At 43.2% G+C, this 20535-nt stretch overlaps 1 protein-coding gene across 1 annotated transcript in view; it reads left to right on the top strand.

Annotated features, from left to right (window-relative positions):
- FAM3A (FAM3 metabolism regulating signaling molecule A) overlaps positions 1–20535 on the top strand; it is a 144807-nt gene that overhangs the window by 72475 nt on the left and 51797 nt on the right. The window lies entirely within an intron of this gene.

Genomic DNA, 20535 nt, shown 5'->3' on the forward strand with positions numbered 1-20535 from the left:
TCACCAACTCTGCTTCCCAACCTCTGTTTCCTCACCCTTTCATCACCTGTCCTTCACTCACCAATCCCCAAACAGTACTCCTGTATGTAAGATAAATTAAAAATATTAATATACACTTAAGACAAGTGAAGCCACAGTCCAAAGTCTTTAGAATAGTCTCTACGTGTGAGTTGTTATTTTTAAATCCTCCTACTTCAAAAGATGCTTCAGGTGTAGACATACAAAAACAGGCAAAAATTAGATGTAAAGCAAATACTTTATTCTTGTGTTGCTGGTCCTGCCAATCTTGAGTATGTGGTGTCCTGTGGAGAGTCTTAGCATCAAGAGTGTCCCAGTTCTTTAAGAGAGCTTAGCAATAACCTGTGGAGCCGGAGAGCGGGAGGCCCATCGTGCTCCCAGGCCCCAACCTGTCACTGCCCTGTGCTCTTTTCGCTTCAGTCCTTTCTTCCTTCACTGTAGTAAAAGTACAGTGCTGATGTCAGTGGAGACTAGGAGAGGATTATATCCTCTTTAAACTGCTGACCAATCTCGCTACTACCTGCTGCACAAAATGTATGCATAAACCCATAGTAAATTAACTTTAAACCTTTACAGAGGTTCAGATTTGCTTTGCTACATGTTTTCCATAGAACAAGGGGGCACCCAGTTCTGCTTTGTGATTGCAAAGTCTTTTGATTACTTTCATTCTTGACTCCTCGCACCTTGTGGGTCTCATGACTGTTATATTTGGTTTTAAGATCTGCATTTTGTTTTTATTTTCCATTTCTCACCACACTCTCTCATTGTTTTAAGTATTTGAAGAAAAGGTGCACAGTGGTCACCTCTGCCCATTTTTAGATCTTGCCTGCCAACAGCCTGGTGCCCAACCTTTGTTTATCATTCATTGACATAATTGTCAATCTTATTTGCTGCCTCCTAATTGGCCAGCAAGTGCCCAAAATGACTTCATTTTCTTTCTGTGGAGCATGGACCAAGCACAGATTGATTCATCTTTATTAGGGCTTGTCCACAGCGCTCTCTGAGTATGAGGGACTATTTCTTCTTCTTCCTCCCCCATTCACTCACCCCTTGTCCGTGGTGCTCCCCCCCACCCCCCACCTCCCCTACGTCTCAGAGAGTTGTCATAGAGCTTCCAGATTTTCAATTCTGGAATATCTTTGGTTTAAACCCAGACAGTCAGATCTGTTCTCCTGTTCTCACGACAAGGTGATTGTTACGGACTATTATTCTGTATCATGATTTAGTACTGAGCATGTTTGCTACTCCTCTGTGGAAAAGGCTTTTAACATTTGTAGCTCCACAGCACTGCCTCAAACTGGCTTCATCTCATTCCCCACCAGTACAATATATGTTGCTCCTTCGCCCCTTGCCCCTCCCGGTCTAAAACACTTTTATTTATAAACAAACCACTTCTTGCAGAAATGTTCCACTCCACATAATTCCACTCCATGCCACACTCCCATGCTACACAAATCCACTCCACTCACACAATTCCACTCCACCGCACACTATTCCACTCCACACAATTCTACTCCCCCCACATACAATTCCGCTCCACTCCACACAATTACACTTCACTCCACACAATTACACTCCGCACCTCACAATTTTACTCCATGCAACACAGTTCTACTCCACACATTTCAACTCCATGCTACTCAGTTCCACGCTATGCCACTCAGTTTCCATTCCATGCCACACAATTCCATTCCACATCATACAGTTTCACTCCACACCACATAATTCCATGCCAAACAATTCCACTGCATGCCGCACAATTCAACTCCACACCACACATTTCCACTTCATGCCGCACAATTCTACTCCACCGCACACCACAAAACTTTTCTCCCTGCCACCCAGTGCCACTCCACGCCACACAATGCCACTCCATGCCACACAATGACACTCCACTCCAACAAAACCAATAAATAGATCTTACATAGGCAAGACCTGTTGTCTTGGCCAATGTTTGTTGGATTCTGGCTTACCGGCATCACTGTTTGCAGGCCTACCCACATTGCCCAAGATCTGACGGACCCCCCAGTACAACGTCCTCATGATTTCCTGGCTGGATGTCGAGGTTCTAAATCCATTCCAGAATGAGTTCTCTGACCACTAATCCCAGGAGTTTCTCTAAGGTCCTGTAAAACAGTGTAGATAGTCTGGGAGGCATCTGGAAAGGGGCCCAGCTGCCTTCCATCTGACACGCCTGAAGGAGATGGCTCCCCTCACCTGGGAAGGGGGCGGCTCCCCTGGCCTGGGAAGGAGACGGCTCCCCTGGCCTGGGAAGGAGACGGCTCCCCTGGCCTGGGAAGGAGGCGGCTCCCCTGGCCTGGGAAGGAGACGGCTCCCCTGGCCTGGGAAGGAGACGGCTCCCCTGGCCTGGTGAAGGAGACGGCTCCCCTGGCCTGGTGAAGGAGACGGCTCCCCTGGCCCGGTGAAGGAGACGGCTCCCCTGGCCCGGTGAAGGAGACGGCTCCCCTGGCCCGGTGAAGGAGACGGCTCCCCTGGCCTGGGAAGGAGACGGCTCCCCTCACCTGGGAAGGAGACGGCTCCCCTGGCCCGGTGAAGGAGACGGCTCCCCTGGCCCGGTGAAGGAGACGGCTCCCCTGGCCCGGTGAAGGAGACGGCTCCCCTGGCCCGGTGAAGGAGACGGCTCCCCTGGCCCGGTGAAGGAGACGGCTCCCCTGGCCCGGTGAAGGAGACGGCTCCCCTGGCCCGGTGAAGGAGACGGCTCCCCTGGCCCGGTGAAGGTCACGGGTCCTCTCAGTACTGCCAGTTTCCTCTTGCCTCAAAGGTACATGAGTGTTATCTCTGTGTCAGACACATCTAGGCATTCAATGCTGCGCACCGGGGAAAGCCCTCTGAGATCCGGCTCTTGATTCCCAATAGTTGCTTTGTTTCTCTGAATGTCCTCAATCTGCACTCTCATACCGGACAGGATGATGTTGCCTACAGTTCTGACTCATGGCTTTCTGTGTTAGCTGTGCCAGTGCATGAACGGCTGCAGTCTCGTTCATTCGGAATCTTTTCGCTACCCTACCAAGTCAGCATTTCCAACTAGTGTGTGTAAACTCGGAGGATAATCTTTTTTTCTGACTCCCCGATTTACACCCGGTCAAAGTGTGGATAGTTCGGGACAGTACATCCATGAAGGCGAAGACACCGCGGCCTAAACCTGGTTACTCTGTTCTAGATACCCTCCAGGAATCCAACAAGTCCAGCAAAGCTTTACCTTCTCTTGCAGCTTCCTACCCCTCGTGAGTCTCACAGCCCTCGTCCAGCAGCACTGCTGTACCCTCCCCTCAAGCCCTTCTCCTAGGCTGGCTATTGCTCCATGCCCAAAGCCAATGCCTCGGCCAGGATCAGCCCCCAGCCCCTTCTCCTCTTCTCCAGTGTTGTCTGCACCCCGTGGAAATCCTATTCCTCACCATAATGAGGTGGCCTCTAGAATTTCCAGCTCCATCCGATGGCCAACCCCCCGGTAGCCACGGTTTACAGCCACCGGTTTCAGCCAGTCCTGCCCCACACAGAAGGGACATTTACCCCAACACTGGCACTGAAGTCACATTTTCCACTAGCTAAGCCGTGTCCTTCGATGCATGTTACCGGAAGCGTCACGGTGGGGGGGGGGGGGGGAGATCATGCAGTTTCCCAAGATCCACAGATATTGGGTTCGGCCAGCTGACTAATGAAACTGGGATAGAACATCTAGTTCATGACTAACTTTTACAAAAAAACATTAGACAATAAATTCAAGTATTTATTTATTCATTTATTGGAATAGCGCATCTGTTACCCGAAGGTGTTCTTGCGTTAGGAAAAAAAGAGCGGGTAGCCGAAGGATGTTCAACAGAATAGATAAGTCTTAAGCTTTTTACAGAACTGGAGGTGATTTTCACATCCACCGGCCAGTTTGTGTGGGGGCCTGCCTACTAGGTAAGGGTAGGGCTCTACGATGCGATCTGCTAGTGACTCCACAGACAAGTATGGCATTTTTCTGGACATTGGAATGAAAGCATTTATCTAGACCTTTCCATGGCTTTGAAATCTTCTAGTTCTCAAGCTTTAATGGCCTGATGAGCTGTAAACCTGTGGTAGGAGCTTACGTTTATCAAAGACTTCATGACTCGAGTTCCTGCGCTCTTCTAGACGCTGCACCTTGCGCAACGCTTTAGTCGGTGCTGCCTCTGAGCGCTTACATGGTTTCCACCAGATCACCCCTGCTCCTGTTGTTCTGTCAAATGTGGCAGTCGCTGCCTTCTTGTCTGGGGATTCTGGTAAAAGGTGTTTTTGTCTACATTTCACTTGTATCCAACCAGATACACAACAGAAAATTCTAAATCTGCCCTTCTTTGGTTTAACCTGCTTCAGAGATCACACCAAATGAGAAGCCTCGCCATGGCACATCCCATCTCTTCACTAATGGGATCCACAGCATCCTGTATGTTCACTGTACCCAACAGAGGCTGTACCTCAGGAGTCTTCAGCAGTGCCTGGAGGACCAGAGGCTTCAAACTAAGGGAAGTAGGAAGCCAAACTGCAGCAGGCTCTAGTTATACCCAGGGTAGTGTTGGCAAAAGAGCCAAGTTGCAGGGGCTCCATTTCATCAAACAATACCGCTGGAACAGGACTTCGGAGTGGTACATGTCCTAAAACCATTCCTTTGTTCCCAGATAAATCAGTTCTGGTGCAAACCGAAGAACCACATGTTAACTGAACAAGCAGGAAGGTCTGCGAGCGAGGACTCTATCCCTCAGACTCTTTCACATCGGCCACTCGCAGGAGCCTGGGATCTCAGCCGTTCATCAGCCATGAGGCCAAAGGTCAGAGTAGATGTGTTCAGCAGGATGTTTCTGGAAAACAGCAAATGAGTCCTTAATGTTGGGTTGCCAGATATAGGTTAGCGTCTTTCAGAAATAGAATTATTTGCAATTACAAACAAGAAAAATGCTCTGATTACACACCCAGGCTTCCTGAACCGGAACCCAGGTGGATTTGGTCATGAGGTTCCAGGAGTGTTGTCTAGAAAAGACTCAAGATATTCCTAAAATATAACCGCACCCCAATCAATCAAATCATTTAGAAAGCGCTGCTCTTCAGCCCTGAGGGTATCCGGGCGCTCCTCCAGCCCTTCCTAGATGCTGGCTCGATCACTGCGGGCCCAGCTCCAATGGAGGCCACTGCAGGTAAACTGCTCAATTCTACATCGTCAAAACTAAACATCCCTTACCAGGCTTACCTTGGAGATGACGGACACACTTCTGAAGGGGAAAGGCAGCTGCCACATCAGTGCCCACCAAGGCTTCCGTTTCGACATACGCAAAGCAGTCTTGAGTCACGTAACTGGTTCGCATACGTCTGAAACTGGAACGTTCTCAGGTGTTGTGCATCTTTATGCAGTGTATTGGGTTCATATATCTTATTCCCTCTTTTTGATTGGGTTATTCCATTAGTACTCTCATGAATATTGGAATGAGCTTGCTATTCTATTCAGTGTTTACAACTATTAATGCAGATCCTGTGATGAAGATGGAATATTACTTGAATCCTTCTGCATCCGGGACTCTTCACGTAAGTGCTAAACAACTTGCCTACCCGTACTCCAGGGATAGTCGCACATCCTCTTCGGGAGTATCCAGGATCCTGCTGCTGACAACGGCCGTCTGTGCTACAGCGCTGCTCCATCTGGCTCTATTCCCCTGGCTGTCTTTACTCTTTCCTTTTAGAAAGGGAATTGCCCACTGCCAGCTAGTTTTGCACTTGTAGCTTTGAAATTAGAATCTGCTCTTTATTTCAATGAAAAACAAAATGATGTCCGCTCAGTATAGCCTGCAGGCAGGCATCTAAATTTGATTTATATTGAAAAATATCTATTAAGTTTCAGGTTTATTAGACATCAACAAAGAATATGATAACGGCCAGAAACAAGGCTAACGTGTGGGCGCCGGATGGAGATGCGGTCCCATCACATGTTCAGTTTATAGATCTCACCCAAGGGATATCTGCTAAAGGAGAATCTAATTCAAGAGCTAGATCTCACCCAAAGGATATCTGCTAAAGGAGAATCTAATGAAAGACAGATCTCACCCAAAGGATATCTGCAAAAGGAGAATCTAAATCAAGAGATATAGCTCACCCAAGGGATATCTGCTAAAGGAGAATCTAATTAGAGATAGAACTCACCCAAAGGATATCTGCTAAAGGAGAATCTAATTAAAGAGATAGATCTCACCCAAAGGATATCTGCTAAAGGAGAATCTAATTAAAGAGATAGATCTCACCCAAAGGATATCTGCTAAAGGAGAATCTAATTAAAGACAGATCTCACCCAAAGGATATCTGCTAAAGGCGAATCTAATCAAAGATGTCAACAGGAGGAAGAAAGGAGTAGCAGTGAGAGAAGACACAATGTAAAAACAAAGCATCCTAAAATAACACGTCCAAAGCGGAGCCCACCCTTCCACATAGCCCCTTCCCCAGAAAATGCTCTACCCCGACCGCTGTGGAGAGGAATCTCCCCCTGCACCTTGTCCACATGGCATCTCTTGCCAGGCTCATGTAGGAAACACCTCAGTCTACAAAAAGTTATACCTTATCCCCTACAAATTCACACTTAATTTGCACTGGAAAATTAACAGATCATTCTGTACCTTTAGTATTTTTAAATGGCTCTAGATCCTTCATATTAGCCATAGTGTCGGACTACAAATCAGGAAAGAGGGTACAGTGGCTGTTGCCTCACTCCGCATAGCAGCCAAGTGGGCTTACCCTCAGATTTCAGCAGAGTTCATGATGAGTGTCACTGCGCTGCCCACATCAGAGTTCTCACTTTCCATCCTTGGTGAGTCTGCGGGACTTCTGTGTTGACCATTTGACATTCCCAGTGACGTAGTGTTTGGGTGCGGTCCGTCCCTCACCCCGACTCCCCCCGCCCCCCGCCCACCCCCTCACAAACCTTTGTGCAGTATGCAGCTAAAACGATGAACAGTTACCCCTTCCATTCTCTCTGCTGCTGCCTCAGAATCATAAGTCTTTTGTACCAGGTCTGACTGGATAGTGAATATGAGCCACAGTACAGTCTGTTCAGACTTAGATAACTCCTTGCTGCCTGGCAGGAGGCTTCACTTCCTCACTCAGTCCCTGGGAGGAGGCTTCACCTCCTCACTCAGTCCTTTCCCATGTGCTGCATGGCAGGAGGCTTCACCTCCTCACTCAGTCCCTGGCAGGAGGCTCCACCTCCTCACTCAGTCCCTGGCAGGAGGCTCCACCTCCTCACTCAGTCCCTGGCAGGAGGCTCCACCTCCTCACTCAGTCCTTTGCCATGTGCTGCCTGGCAGGAGGCTTCACCTCCTCACTCAGTCCTTTGCCATGTGCTGCCTGGCAGGAGGCTTCACCTCCTCACTCAGTCCTTTGCCATGTGCTGCCAGGCAGGAGGCTTCACCTCCTCACTTAGTCCCTAGCAGGAGACTTCACCTCCTCACTCAGTCCCTGGCAGGAGGCTTCACCTCCTCACTCAGTCCTTTGCCATGTGCTGCCTGGCAGGAGGCTTCACCTCCTCACTCAGTCCTTTGCCATGTGCTGCCTGGCAGGAGGCTTCACCTCCTCACTCAGTCCTTTGCCATGTGCTGCCAGGCAGGAGGCTTCACCTCCTCACTTAGTCCCTAGCAGGAGACTTCACCTCCTCACTCAGTCCCTGGCAGGAGGCTTCACCTCCTCACTTAGTCCCTAGCAGGAGACTTCACCTCCTCACTCTGTCCCTGGCAGGAGGCTTCACCTCCTCACTCAGTCCCTAGCAGGAGGCTTCACCTCCTCACTCAGTCCCTGGCAGGAGGCTTCACCTCCTCACTCAGTCCCTGGCAGGAGGCTTCACCTCCTCACTCAGTCCCTGGCAGGAGGCTTCACCTCCTCACTCAGTCCCTGGCAGGAGGCTTCACCTCCTCACTCAGTCCCTGGCAGGAGGCTTCACCTCCTCACTCAGTCCCTGGCAGGAGGCTTCACCTCCTCACTCAGTCCCTGGCAGGAGGCTTCACCTCCTCACTCAGTCCTTTGCCATGTGCTGCCAGGCAGGAGGCTTCACCTCCTCACTTAGTCCCTAGCAGGAGACTTCACCTCCTCACTCAGTCCCTGGCAGGAGGCTTCACCTCCTCACTCAGTCCCTAGCAGGAGGCTTCACCTCCTCACTCAGTCCCTGGCAGGAGGCTTCACCTCCTCACTCAGTCCCTGGCAGGAGGCTTCACCTCCTCACTCAGTCCCTGGCAGGAGGCTTCACCTCCTCACTCAGTCCCTGGCAGGAGGCTTCACCTCCTCACTCAGTCCCTGGCAGGAGGCTTCACCTCCTCACTCAGTCGTTTGCCATGTGCTGCCTGGCAGGAGGCTTCACCTCCTCACTCAGTCCTTTGCCATTGTGCTGCCAGGCAGGAAGCATCACCTCCTCACTCAGTCCTTTGCCATGTGCTGCATGGCAGGAGGCTTCACCTCCTCACTCAGTCCTTTGCCATGTGCTGCCTGGCAGGAGGCTTCACCTCCTCACTGTCCTTTGCCATGTGCTGCCTGGCAGGAGTCTTTACCTCCTCACTGTCCTTTGCCATGTGCTGCCTGGCAGGAGTCTTTACCTCCTCACTCAGTCCTTTGCCATGTGCTGCCTGGCAGGAGGCTTCACCTCCTCACTGTCCTTTGCCATGTGCTGCCTGGCAGGAGTCTTTACCTCCTCACTGTCCTTTGCCATGTGCTGCATGGCAGGAGTCTTTACCTCCTCACTCAGTCCTTTGCCATGTGCTGCCTGGCAGGAGGCTTCACCTCCTCACTCAGTCCTTTGCCATGTGCTGCCTGGCAGGAGGCTTCACCTCCTCACTCAGTCCTTTGCCATGTGCTGCCTGGCAGGAGGCTTCACCTCCTCACTGTCCTTTGCCATGTGCTGCCTGGCAGGAGTCTTTACCTCCTCACTGTCCTTTGCCATGTGCTGCCTGGCAGGAGGCTTCACCTCCTCACTCAGTCCTTTGCCATGTGCTGCCTGGCAGGAGTAATTACCTCCTCACTGTCCTTTGCCATGTGCTGCCTGGCAGGAGTCTTTACCTCCTCACTCAGTCCTTTGCCATGTGCTGCCTGGCAGGAGGCTTCACCTCCTCACTCAGTCCTTTGCCATGTGCTGCCTGGCAGGGCCTGGAAAGGTCCTCTTTCTTCCTTCTCTTATCCATCATGATGTACAGGGAGGGGGTGACCAATGTATGGTCCGGGGATGTAAGCCAAGGCAAAACTCTCATATTTTCCTTTGCAGAAATCATGCCAAATGCCAACAAATTACATGCTGTTCCGTGTTGGACACGAGGATTCATTTGGTACTAAAAATAGTGCAAAATGACACGAAGAACTGCTCCTCATGTTTGGGTTGTTTGTTTGCCTCATTTACACAGCGAGGCATAATAATGACATTTTGGGCATTATGAATAACAGTTGAAACACGTAATGCCGTCATTTATGCAGATTACGGAGGCATTAAGGGAAGTTCACCTGTTACTACAAGGAGGCTCCCAGTATCAGGAGTGGAGTTCCGCTTGTGGTCTATCCATGATGATGCCAACTCAGTGACCCCGTCAACCGCTGTCACCACTCTCATATGTCCTACCGACTGCCTTGGCATTGCTTGCCTTTCACAGTTCCCCATGGTCTGCCTGGGTACCCAAGGTGGCACTAGTTCCCAGCATTATCTGCCTTGCACTCCATACCCTGAGGGGAGTGGGACGGATGGCCAGATCTGCTACCGCAGGCAAACACACACCCAGGATTTGCAGATTAGATATCTGGAGTTGGCAGAGATTCCAAGTCACATGGTGCCAGGGAACCCAAACATCGGTCAAAGCAGCCAAGTGACTGCCACATTAGTTCTGGGCTTCCATAGATGCAAGAGCCACTGGACCAGGACAGCTGGGCAAAACATTTGAGTGGCTAGCTAAAGCCCAAAGACGATGTGGCCATCTTGAGCTAATGTAAGTCCCTTGTTCCCCTCAAAATGTGTTGGTAAGCATATGTATATAAGTGTGTGTATGTATAAATTAAACCACAAATCGTTCCCTTTCATGGAAACAGACCAGAGCACACAGCCGCGCTGCAGAAATTCCTTTTATTTCGAAGTGCATGACGCGTTTCAGCAAGTGTACCTTTTTCAAATGCTAATGACTTCCAGGTTTGTCTGCACCTTTCATTTACATGCTGCCTCACTGTCATTGGAGGAAACATCCAGCCAAATTCTCATTGGAAAAGAATTTGGGACCGCTCCAAAAGATTGCATCTCTCAGCATTCCCCAAAATTGTTCTTTGGATTCCTGAAAGTACTTTTACTGACAGTCCTCCAATTGAAAGTTGTTTTCAATCTCTAGTGAGTACGGGCTGTCCATTCCAGTCCTCTCGAGTTGAAATCTAATTGTGCTTTTTCGGTTTTGCCTGAAAGTCACTTTCAAAATATAGTAGGTTTCTTCCAAACCCTTCATCGAGCCGCATACTGCCCAAGCAGAACACACCTGGAGGCGCAGCCTGAGTAATCTGCCTATGTGTATATATATATATATATATATATTCACTGAAAAAACCATAGGTTTCACACATGTTATAGTTAGTGGAAATTTTACTGATAAAAAACCAATGAAATTGCCCCGTTATAGTTAGCGCAGGCAACTATAACTCACGCGACCGCAATCCTCTGCTGATGCTAATACTGTATTTAGACACTTATTTGCCCATGTCTTCTTCCATACATTTTTAGCTATACATATATTACAAATATTTTTTTTTCATAAAGACACATATGTCATCAGCAGAGGATTGCGGTCGCGTGAGTTATAGTTGCCTGCGCTAACTATAACGGGGCAATTTCATTGGTTTTTTATCAGTAAAATTTCCACTAACTATAACATGTGTGAAACCTATGGTTTTTTCAGTGAATTTGCAAGGTTTTTTAAATGCTAATTCCTAACTATAACGTGTGTGAAACCTATGGTTTTTTCAGTGAATTAGTACGGTTTTTTAAATGCTAAGTTTTTTTCCCTTATAATAAGCCCTGTACATTTGGTGGCCTACGGCCACCAAAAGCACAGGGGGTGGGGTAAGTGTGGATAGTGTTTTTTTCCATTGTAATAAGCCCAGCACATTTGGTGGCCTTCGGCCACCAAAAGCACAGGGGGTGGGGTAAGTGTGGATAGTGTTTTTTTTATTTTTATTTTTTTACCGTACGCTTACCGTAAGCGTACGGTAAGCGTACCCCGCGAAATTGCCGAAAAAAAAATAAAACCGTTTTTGCACTTGGGGGATGTTTGGGGACTCCCTCCACATGACTATGTGGGAGGGAGTTGTCAAAACAGCCCCTTTACATGTTTTTGGGCTTCCGATTTTAAAAATCTCTCTCAGTGCGAGAGACAAAATGGCGGCCGCCGCTTCCTGGTTTCGGCCGATTCGAATGTTTACTAAGATCTAAGAGCCAATCAGAATCGCGCTCGCGCACGCCACCGTACGCTTACCGTAAGCGTACGGTAAGCGTACCGTAAGCTGGCTCAGATATATATATTGATTTAAAGGCTATTTTCTCAGAATCTACTGAACAGATTTACACCAAACCTACAAAAGGCACTTCCTTGACCTAGGGACTACCTCTCTGCCAAATTTTGAGTAATTCTGTTCAGCCATTCGGGCTGTAGCTCGTTCTAAAGGTCCTATGGAAAAATGCATGGGAAAAACGCGTTTTGGGACCCCCCTTTTATCTCAGCCCCCGCTTGACGAATCCCCCCGAGACTTTCAGGGTAGGAGCGGAGCGTAGCGCCCCACCTATTTTGAGAAATTTCCGAGGATTCGTCGACCGGCGCCAAAGTTATTCAAAATAGAATGTTGAGGTTTTCCTATGGAAACGTGGTCCTAACTATAACTACCTACTGGCTATCGCCAGTAGGTAATATATATATATATATATATATATATATATATAAATTCAGTGAAAAAACCATAGGTTTCACACACGTTATAGTTAGGAATTAGCATTTAAAAAACCTTAGAAATTCAGTGAAAAAACCATAGGTTTCACACATGTTATAGTTAGCTGGACATTTTACTCGTAAAAAACCAATGAAATTGCCCCGTTATAGTTAGTTCAGCTAACTATAACTCGCGCGCCCGCAATGCACTGCTGATGACGTCACATATTACATCACTCATGACATGGTCAGTGACATCACTCATGACATCACTGATGACATCTCAAATGACATCACTGATGACATCACTGATGACATCATCCAGTGAATGTGTGTTATTCTGAAAATTAAATATGTTTTATATATGTATATCTCAAGGTCGATGGAAGAATAAATGGGTATATAAGTGTCTAAATGGATGATTTGGTTTTGAAAAATTGATTGTGTAACTGACTGATTAAGTGTATCATAGTGAATACATGGCTTAGTGAGTAATGTTTAAATATGTAAATATCTGTATCAGTCTCTCACTTTGTGTATAATTGGCTGCATGGGTTGGTGAGTAGCTACATGGGTGTCTATATAGGTTATTAGTTGGTTTTTTGAGTATCAGTCTGAGTGTCTGCATGGTTCGGTGGGGGGTATTACGTAGTGCATAGGTGCATGAATGAGTGACTCACTGTTTGTATGTGTTGAACACAGTATGTGTGCAGGACTGTATGGGTGGATGAGTGTGTGTATCGGTGTGTTAGTGAGTGAATGACTGTCTCAATAGTGTCTTTATGAGTAACTACATATGTTTTAAACTAGTATATGTGACTATTGGTGTATATATGTGAGTATATGTGAGAGTGAGAGATTGAAAGAGTTCCTGTATGAATAAGTATGTGTTTCTATAAGTGATTGTTTAAAAGACTAAGTATGTGTAAGTTTCCGTAGAAGTAAGTGTGGTGGTGTGTGTATAACTGTATATGCAAGTAAATGTATGTTTGATTCTTTATTAGCATGAGTGACTATGTGTGTGAGTAACTCTATGGATGAGTGGCATTGTGTAACAGGATGTATAGGTGTATGAGTACATATGATGAGTGAGTACATGTATGAGTGACTGAATTGGACTGTTGGTGAATGAGTGTATGTGGATCTTAGAATTACTGAAAAGGTTGTTTTAACTGGTATTGGTATGTCCATTTTTTTGAATATTGTAGTTTCTATTTTTGAATGTGTGTGTCAAAGGTTATATTAGGGGAAGAGGAGGTCTGCCACTCTATCACAAGGATGATGTCATCAGTGATGTCATCAGTGATGTCATTTGAGATGTCATCAGTGATGTCATGAGTGATGTCACTGACCATGTCATGAGTGATGTAATATGTGACGTCATCAGCAGTGCATTGCGGGCGCGCGAGTTATAGTTAGCTGAACTAACTATAACGGGGCAATTTCATTGGTTTTTTACGAGTAAAATGTCCAGCTAACTATAACATGTGTGAAACCTATGGTTTTTTCACTGAATTTCTAAGGTTTTTTAAATGCTAATTCCTAACTATAACGTGTGTGAAACCTATGGTTTTTTCACTGAATTTCAAAGGTTTTTTAAATGCTAATTCCTAACTATAACGTGTGTGAAACCCATGGTTTTTTCAGTGAATTTGCAAGGTTTTTTAAATGCTAATTTTTTTTTTATTCTTCAATTTTTTCAAACATATTTTTAATTTAATTTACTTACCTTTTATAAAGACTATGCTTTAATTTTTAAAATCCTTAAATATATTTTTTTAATATATTTTTTAAAATAAACATGTAAAATTTATTTCCAGTTCTTTTTTTTTTTTTTTTAATTTTTTTTTGGTACGCGTACCGTAAGCTCACGGTAAGCGTACGGTTTACGCAACGTCCGTAATCTATCTACGCTGCTTGCGTATAGTTACGCACTTTGCGTAGCCGCGCGTACTGCGCGTGGGACGCGTGCGCGCTTACGCCACACGCGCACGTTACGCGGAAGTGCCGGGGAGTGACTGTTATGCGCATGCGTACTTTTTGCCGTAAGCGTACCGTAAGCGTACCGTAAGCGTACGGTAGGTCATGTGATCTTGAAACACAACTTTTGATTGGTTGAAACTACTTTCAGTTCTAGAACTCTCCTACACCACACCCATTCCCCTCATTTCTGCTTGTGATCCCTTGGGAGAAGGAGCTGGTTTGTCTTTGGGATACGATGGCAGAACAGCAGAGCTCTTCTGAGAGTGAGGCTAGCACTAGCAGCACTGTCTTGAGGCAGAGATCGAGGAAACAAAAGCCTTCTTATGTTTGGGATTATTTTACTTTTCCAGAAGGCCAGCAAAAGGTGAATGCACCCTTAGTTACTTGCAAGCTGTGTCAGCGTGTACTTTCTAGAGGTAATCCTAACAGGAAGTATTCCTTTGGGAATCACACCATGAAGAGACACCTCCAGGATGTACACAGAAGGACACATGGTCATCTTTTTGGAGGTAACTCTTCAGAAAGACGAGCCAGTACATCCACAGCAGCTCAGCCTGGACCATCACCTGCAGGGCTTACTCCTTCTGCAGGTCAGGTGAGCCCTTCATCTGTGGGGGGAGAATCTCCTTTTGCTGGCCCTCTGGAAATGAACCCTCGATTTCGGAAGGTTGATATTCATTGCACATTTTGTAAAGATCTAATTTGCCATAGGGAGACCAGTGTTTCCCTAGTGAACAACAAAATAGATCAGCGCATTTGTCGCTTTGAATAATTTTCCCATGCTTCCTTTCCTCTGTCCCTGCATGAACACAACGGTTCTTTTAAGAGCCAACCTTATCTTTCATCTTTTTTTTACATATGTTTTTAAAAACTTTTTTTTATTTTTTTTTACCGTACGCGTACGGTGCGCGTACTTTTTTTTTATTTTTAAAAAAAAACACTAAAAATCATTTATCACATTACATTGTCCTTGAGAGACTACAATTATTATTATTGACTTACCATACTCACTGAAAAAATATTTATTCATTTCTTTTTTTAAAAAATAGTTTTAAAAATGTTTGTAGTTTTCGAAAATTTTCTATATCTATCTGGAAAAAAAGAAAAAAGTATTAATATTTTTTAAACATTTTATAATACAGTACACATATTTACATTTTTTACCAAAAAATCTTTTTGCCTTATTTTTGCTGTTTTCAGAATATATTGCATTTCACTATAAATTGTGAAAGCAATTGCATTCATCATTTTACAGCGGGCAAAAAAAAATACCAATCACAAAGATTGTATTAAAAAAGCCCTGATTCTTTTTTTAATTAAACTTAACATTATAGAAATGCATAATATTGTAAAAAAATATCATCTAATACCAATACTTATTTCTTTAAAATACCGTCTGATATGTTTGTTTCAGAACTATAATCACAATATTATATCTCAAATAACTCCAAAATACATCTGATTTCATTTCCTTTAGGCCAAATAGTAATTTTAATTTTTTTTTTGGAATAAATTTCCAACGGAAATCCAATAAAATTCTAAAGTTTAATTTGTCCAGATCTCACCGATTCTCTGTAACATTTTGGTTCACGAAAATTTTTTGAATAATTTATTTAGTCCACAATAGAATTGGTTACTTTTCCACATGGCCAAATAGTAATTTTTTAAATCATTTTTGAAAAAATTTCCAATGGCAGTCCAATAACATTCCAAAATTTAAAATGTGCAGAAGTTACCGATAATCTCTAAATTATTGGTTTTTCAAAATTGCATTAAAAATTAAAAAAGTCCACATTACAATTGGTTATCTTTCCATTAGGCCAAATGATAATTTTAAAAATCTTTTTTTTACAAAATTGCAATGGTAATCCAGTAAAATGGTAAAATTATTTTGTCCAGATCTTGCCAAGTCTCTCTAAAATTTAGGTTTCAGGAAGATTAGATAGGAATTTGCTAAATCAAAAGGCAAACGTTGTTTGAAAATCAATTGGGAATCATTACACAGTGTCCAGCCTTTTTCACATTTTAGATAAACTGTGTAATGTCCAGAAGTAACAGTAGGTCCATCATGGAAAATTATTGCAACAGTTACAAAAGTTTTTCCTGAAATTGATAATTGCTGTCCTGTAAACTTCTTTATTAAAGTATCCAATTTTGAACCATCAGCTCTACATCGTTGCATCATTAAAATTACATACTGTCCGTATTCCTTTAAAATTAATGTTGAAAACATGTCAGAATTACACTCGCCACATTTCATGCTATGATTAGCATCTTTAACTAATTTTGCAAAAGTGACTGTTTTACTCTCTGGCAATGTCAAATAAATAAACCTTTCATTATCAACAATAGAGCCACATATATTATAACAATTATCACAACTATGTTCCCATTTATAAGAGAGACCAAAAAAAATGTCAATGGGAACTCCTTCTTCTTCCACTACCTGAAGAAAATACAACAAAAATTCATGTGCATCTTGCTGTTCATTTTGAGAAAACTGTGTTCGTCCTGAACATACATCTAAAAGTTTTCTAATGTCAGTAGCACTTACTATTTGAGTTTTATCTTTACTCAGCTTTTGAAAAAGGAGACTCAGCTCTGAACAGAATCTTTTTCCCTGATTTACTATTATCTGCTCTTGCAAACTTTCCAGATAAAATGCAACATTCAGCACTACATTTGCGTAGCAGTTGACACCAGAGCTATTTTCAAAATGACATCCTACAACCTGTTCTTCATTTTCCTTTTTCTTTTTGCTTGCAATTACATCACTCCTCTTTTTTTTCCTCTTCTCTACATCTTCACTACAGATATTCTCATTTTTTCTTTTACGAGAAACTACACGTTTCTCCAACACAGGATACTGACCTAAATGAGGAGCATAGCTTCTTCTTAATCTATTATACTCCTTTACACAATTTGTATCAGCACTAACTTTTGATTCTTCAAAGTCTATCATGAATAAACCTGATAATGTTTTGACTCGTGACAAAGCAACATATGCCATACCTTCTTTGAACACAGTTGAACCAATGTTCACAAATGCACAATCTACAGTCAATCCTTGAGACTTGTGAATAGTTACAGCATATGCTAGAGAAAACGGAAACTGCTTCCTACGTACATATAAGTCTTTCACAAGCATAAAACGAACTGTACAACGACAAATATCTTTAACTTCATCTATCTGATCAAATTTTATTTTTAAACATTCAATTCCTTCTTTTTTCTGATAATTAATAAAACCCACAACTCTTCCCATCGCTCCATTAACTAAACCTTTCTCAACATCCAAATTTCTCCTTAAAAACACTCTACAGTTCATGCAAACATATAGATTTTTTTCTAATCCAGCTGTTTTGGAGATGTTCTTCTCTAGTGAGTCCAATTTATTTTTCAGTTTGCCTGTTACTGTGACAGTAATTCTTCCATCCTCAATTTTGTCCACTGCTTCCAATTTCCTGATCTCTTCCTTTTCCAATTTCAAAAGCTCCTCATTGAATATTGAGCATTCACGTAGAGTAGGCATTAAGCAGATGACACTTTTGTTTTCTGCAATGTTCTTGTATATCTTCTCTGCAACTATTTCTTCCTTTGGAAATAAATTATGTAGCAGCCGAGTCTGTAATGCTTTTTTGCCAGCTTCTGTGAGTAGTCCAATCCTGATATCTTTCAGAATACTTCCATATTCTTCATCGTTTGCTTGCCTCATATTAGTTGTAAGTTCCTTGTACTCAAAGAAGGACCAAATATTTGTATTACCGATACTTCCCAATGACTTCTTCGTGTCTTCATGTGTCACAGTATTAAACACTGGTTGTCCTTTAACTGGAGTAAGTTGCAAAAGATCTCCAAAAACTATGACGTGTTTTCCACCAAATAACACGTCATAGTCTGTCTTCAAAATTTGCTGCATTCTTAAATGCACAAAGGCAAGCATTAAGTTTGATACCATGCTCACCTCATCAATAATGAGAACTTGCATCTTCTTCAATACTCGTGAAACTTCCAAGGATGCTTCTCCAGTTAGCTTGTTGAATTGTATTTTGTTCTCATGCTCCACTGGTAACATTAGCAAACGATGTAAGGTGATTCCTTTTATGTTATATGCTGCTAACCCAGTTGGAGCAGTAACCACACAAGACAAAGTAGAATCCGTTTTTTGCTTTAGATAGCTTCTGATGACTTTAATTAGGAAACTTTTTCCAGTGCCTGCTTGTCCGCTTACATACATCCTGATTGGATGAAATGATGTGCATGAGCACTCTTTTTTTACATGTAGAAATCCGTGATCAATTTTGTTTTTGATCTCTTCATAAATTTGTTGCTGCTCTTGATTCAGTTGTCTTTCCAAATTTTCTAAGTCTATAAATTCTTCTTGAGCTTGATTCATAGCTGTTTCCACTTCATTCATGGCTATTGATGCTTCATTTTCAACGATTGGTTGTCCTAGGGGATCTTGACTGTGTGTTCCTGAACTTTGGCTGTCCTGAGAACTGTCTCTAGCTATTTCTGCTGCAATTGTAGTTTCCTGTTCAATTTCTTCATTTAACATTTGCAGATAAGTTGTGAATGTATTGCATTGTATGCTGTCTTTGCAAGCATTAAATGAATCCTCATAGCTTTGAAATTCTCCCAGTAGTTCATCCTCTGTACGCCATGGTTTAAACAACTGTAAAAGAGCCAAGTAGTAAAATTCTTTCTTGTCGGTAGTGTCGCAACTCAGCTTCCGATGATTTATCAAACTTCCTTTGCTTTGCTTCACCAAACATCCTTCTTCACCAACAACTTTATATTTTCCATTATTAATGTCTTCTGCAGCTTTCCGTGAATAAATGTAGTTCTGCAACACTTCATAGAGACACATGTTCTCCAGATGATGACTTCTCTTGGGATAATATGTGTCCAACATGTTTGTTTTCAATATATCTGTACTTTCTGGGTCATTCTCGGCCAAATATTCAATTTCTCCAACAGATTTCAGTACCCGATTTCTCATTGCTGCAAGGCCTAAACTTGCCCAAATTATTCTTCTTGACTTCGAGTAGAGACTTGCAGAAGATAACCTATCTGAACATTCGTAGGATCCAATTTCTCGATGCGATAACATCTTCAAACTGAAACTGTACAGCTTCTTACTGACAGTTTTCTCGTGAGAAATCTCTTCCCACATTTCCTTCAATTCTGTTTTTTCTGATTTCGTAATGTAAGACGTTACATATCGTGCAACAGCAATGGAATTGTCAGCTACATACTGTATATCCATGTTAGCGTTCCACATGGATAAAATGACTGGGTTGTAGTCATTTATATTTTTTGATTCTTCTTTTCTTTTAAGGTTGTAGGTATTCTTAGGTGATTTTCTTGTGATAGTATGTCTCACAGCTGACATAAAACTGTTTACTCTTCCATTTGAAAGAACAGGTCTAGGAAATCCAAATCGACATTTAGTGTAGTATTTTTCTTTGCTCTTGTATTTCCGTCGACAGTATTTTCCACACCGATGACTTTGGAAACGTAAAACTTGCTCCTTTAACTTGTTCTCTTCTGTGCTTTTTGGTATACCACATGTTGCATATTCTTCAATGTAAGATAACACTGATTCATCAGTATCTGTTCCAAACTTTGGGGCATCCTTGATCCACAACAGCATATGAATATGAGGAGCACCTCTTGCCTGGTACTCTTTTCTCCAAAAGAAATCCACTACTTCTCCAAGGGGTGGATTTTTTTTATTGCAGATGAAGGACATCATAGCCTCAAATCTATGATTGAAATATCTGCAAACATTAACCGGATCCAATGAGCACAGTTCTCCTGCTGTCTTGTATTCGATGTTTTTAATGTTTGAATTGGCCTCTCGTAGAAAATCCAGTAAATCTTCCCAAGCGTACTCGGCACAGCTTAGGGTAAGGAACCATGTTGGTGTTCCTAAATTGCGTAACATGCATTTTAGTTCACCATGGCGTCGGTACCAATATTCATTTGTCCCACGCTGACAAGCCATCAGATTGATCAGTTGTGTTTCCAAATGATCATCTCGGTGCTGCACTTTCTCCATAAAATCCTTAGCAGACACATTTTGTAAATGTACTCCACTTTTTAAAATGTGATTTACTGCATAAGACAGTGCAGACAAGTCGCTTTCAAATAAAAGATGAAACAAATAAGGAATACTTTGTCGAAATCTGGGATCTTCAGCATATAGTCTTGTAGTCCGATACTCTGAAGCTGGAATCTGTTCTGGACGTTCATCGTATCGTCCTCCTTTTCCCGTAGGAAACAGCTGGGGAAAACATCGAGCTTCCAAGCTCTCCTCCCATACACTCACGGGAGTTCCTTTTGCTTTCTTCATCTGAAAGAGATCAATATTGTCTCCCATAACTTCTTTCGAATGAAGAGGATGTATGCTAAAATGTTCATAAATTTCTTCTTCCTTTGTCTTGTCCACTTTTTCAATTTGTCCAGTTGGTGTTTCTGTGTCTTCTTGAAAATCTTCGTCTTCTTCTTCTTCTTCTATATAAATTGATTCATACCATTTGTTATTTTTTTTCAAATACAAATTTGCTCTTTGTACTTTCCGCACATC

This window comes from Triturus cristatus, chromosome 10, assembly GCF_964204655.1.
Source record: "Triturus cristatus chromosome 10, aTriCri1.1, whole genome shotgun sequence".
NCBI classification, from domain to species: Eukaryota; Metazoa; Chordata; class Amphibia; order Caudata; family Salamandridae; genus Triturus; species Triturus cristatus.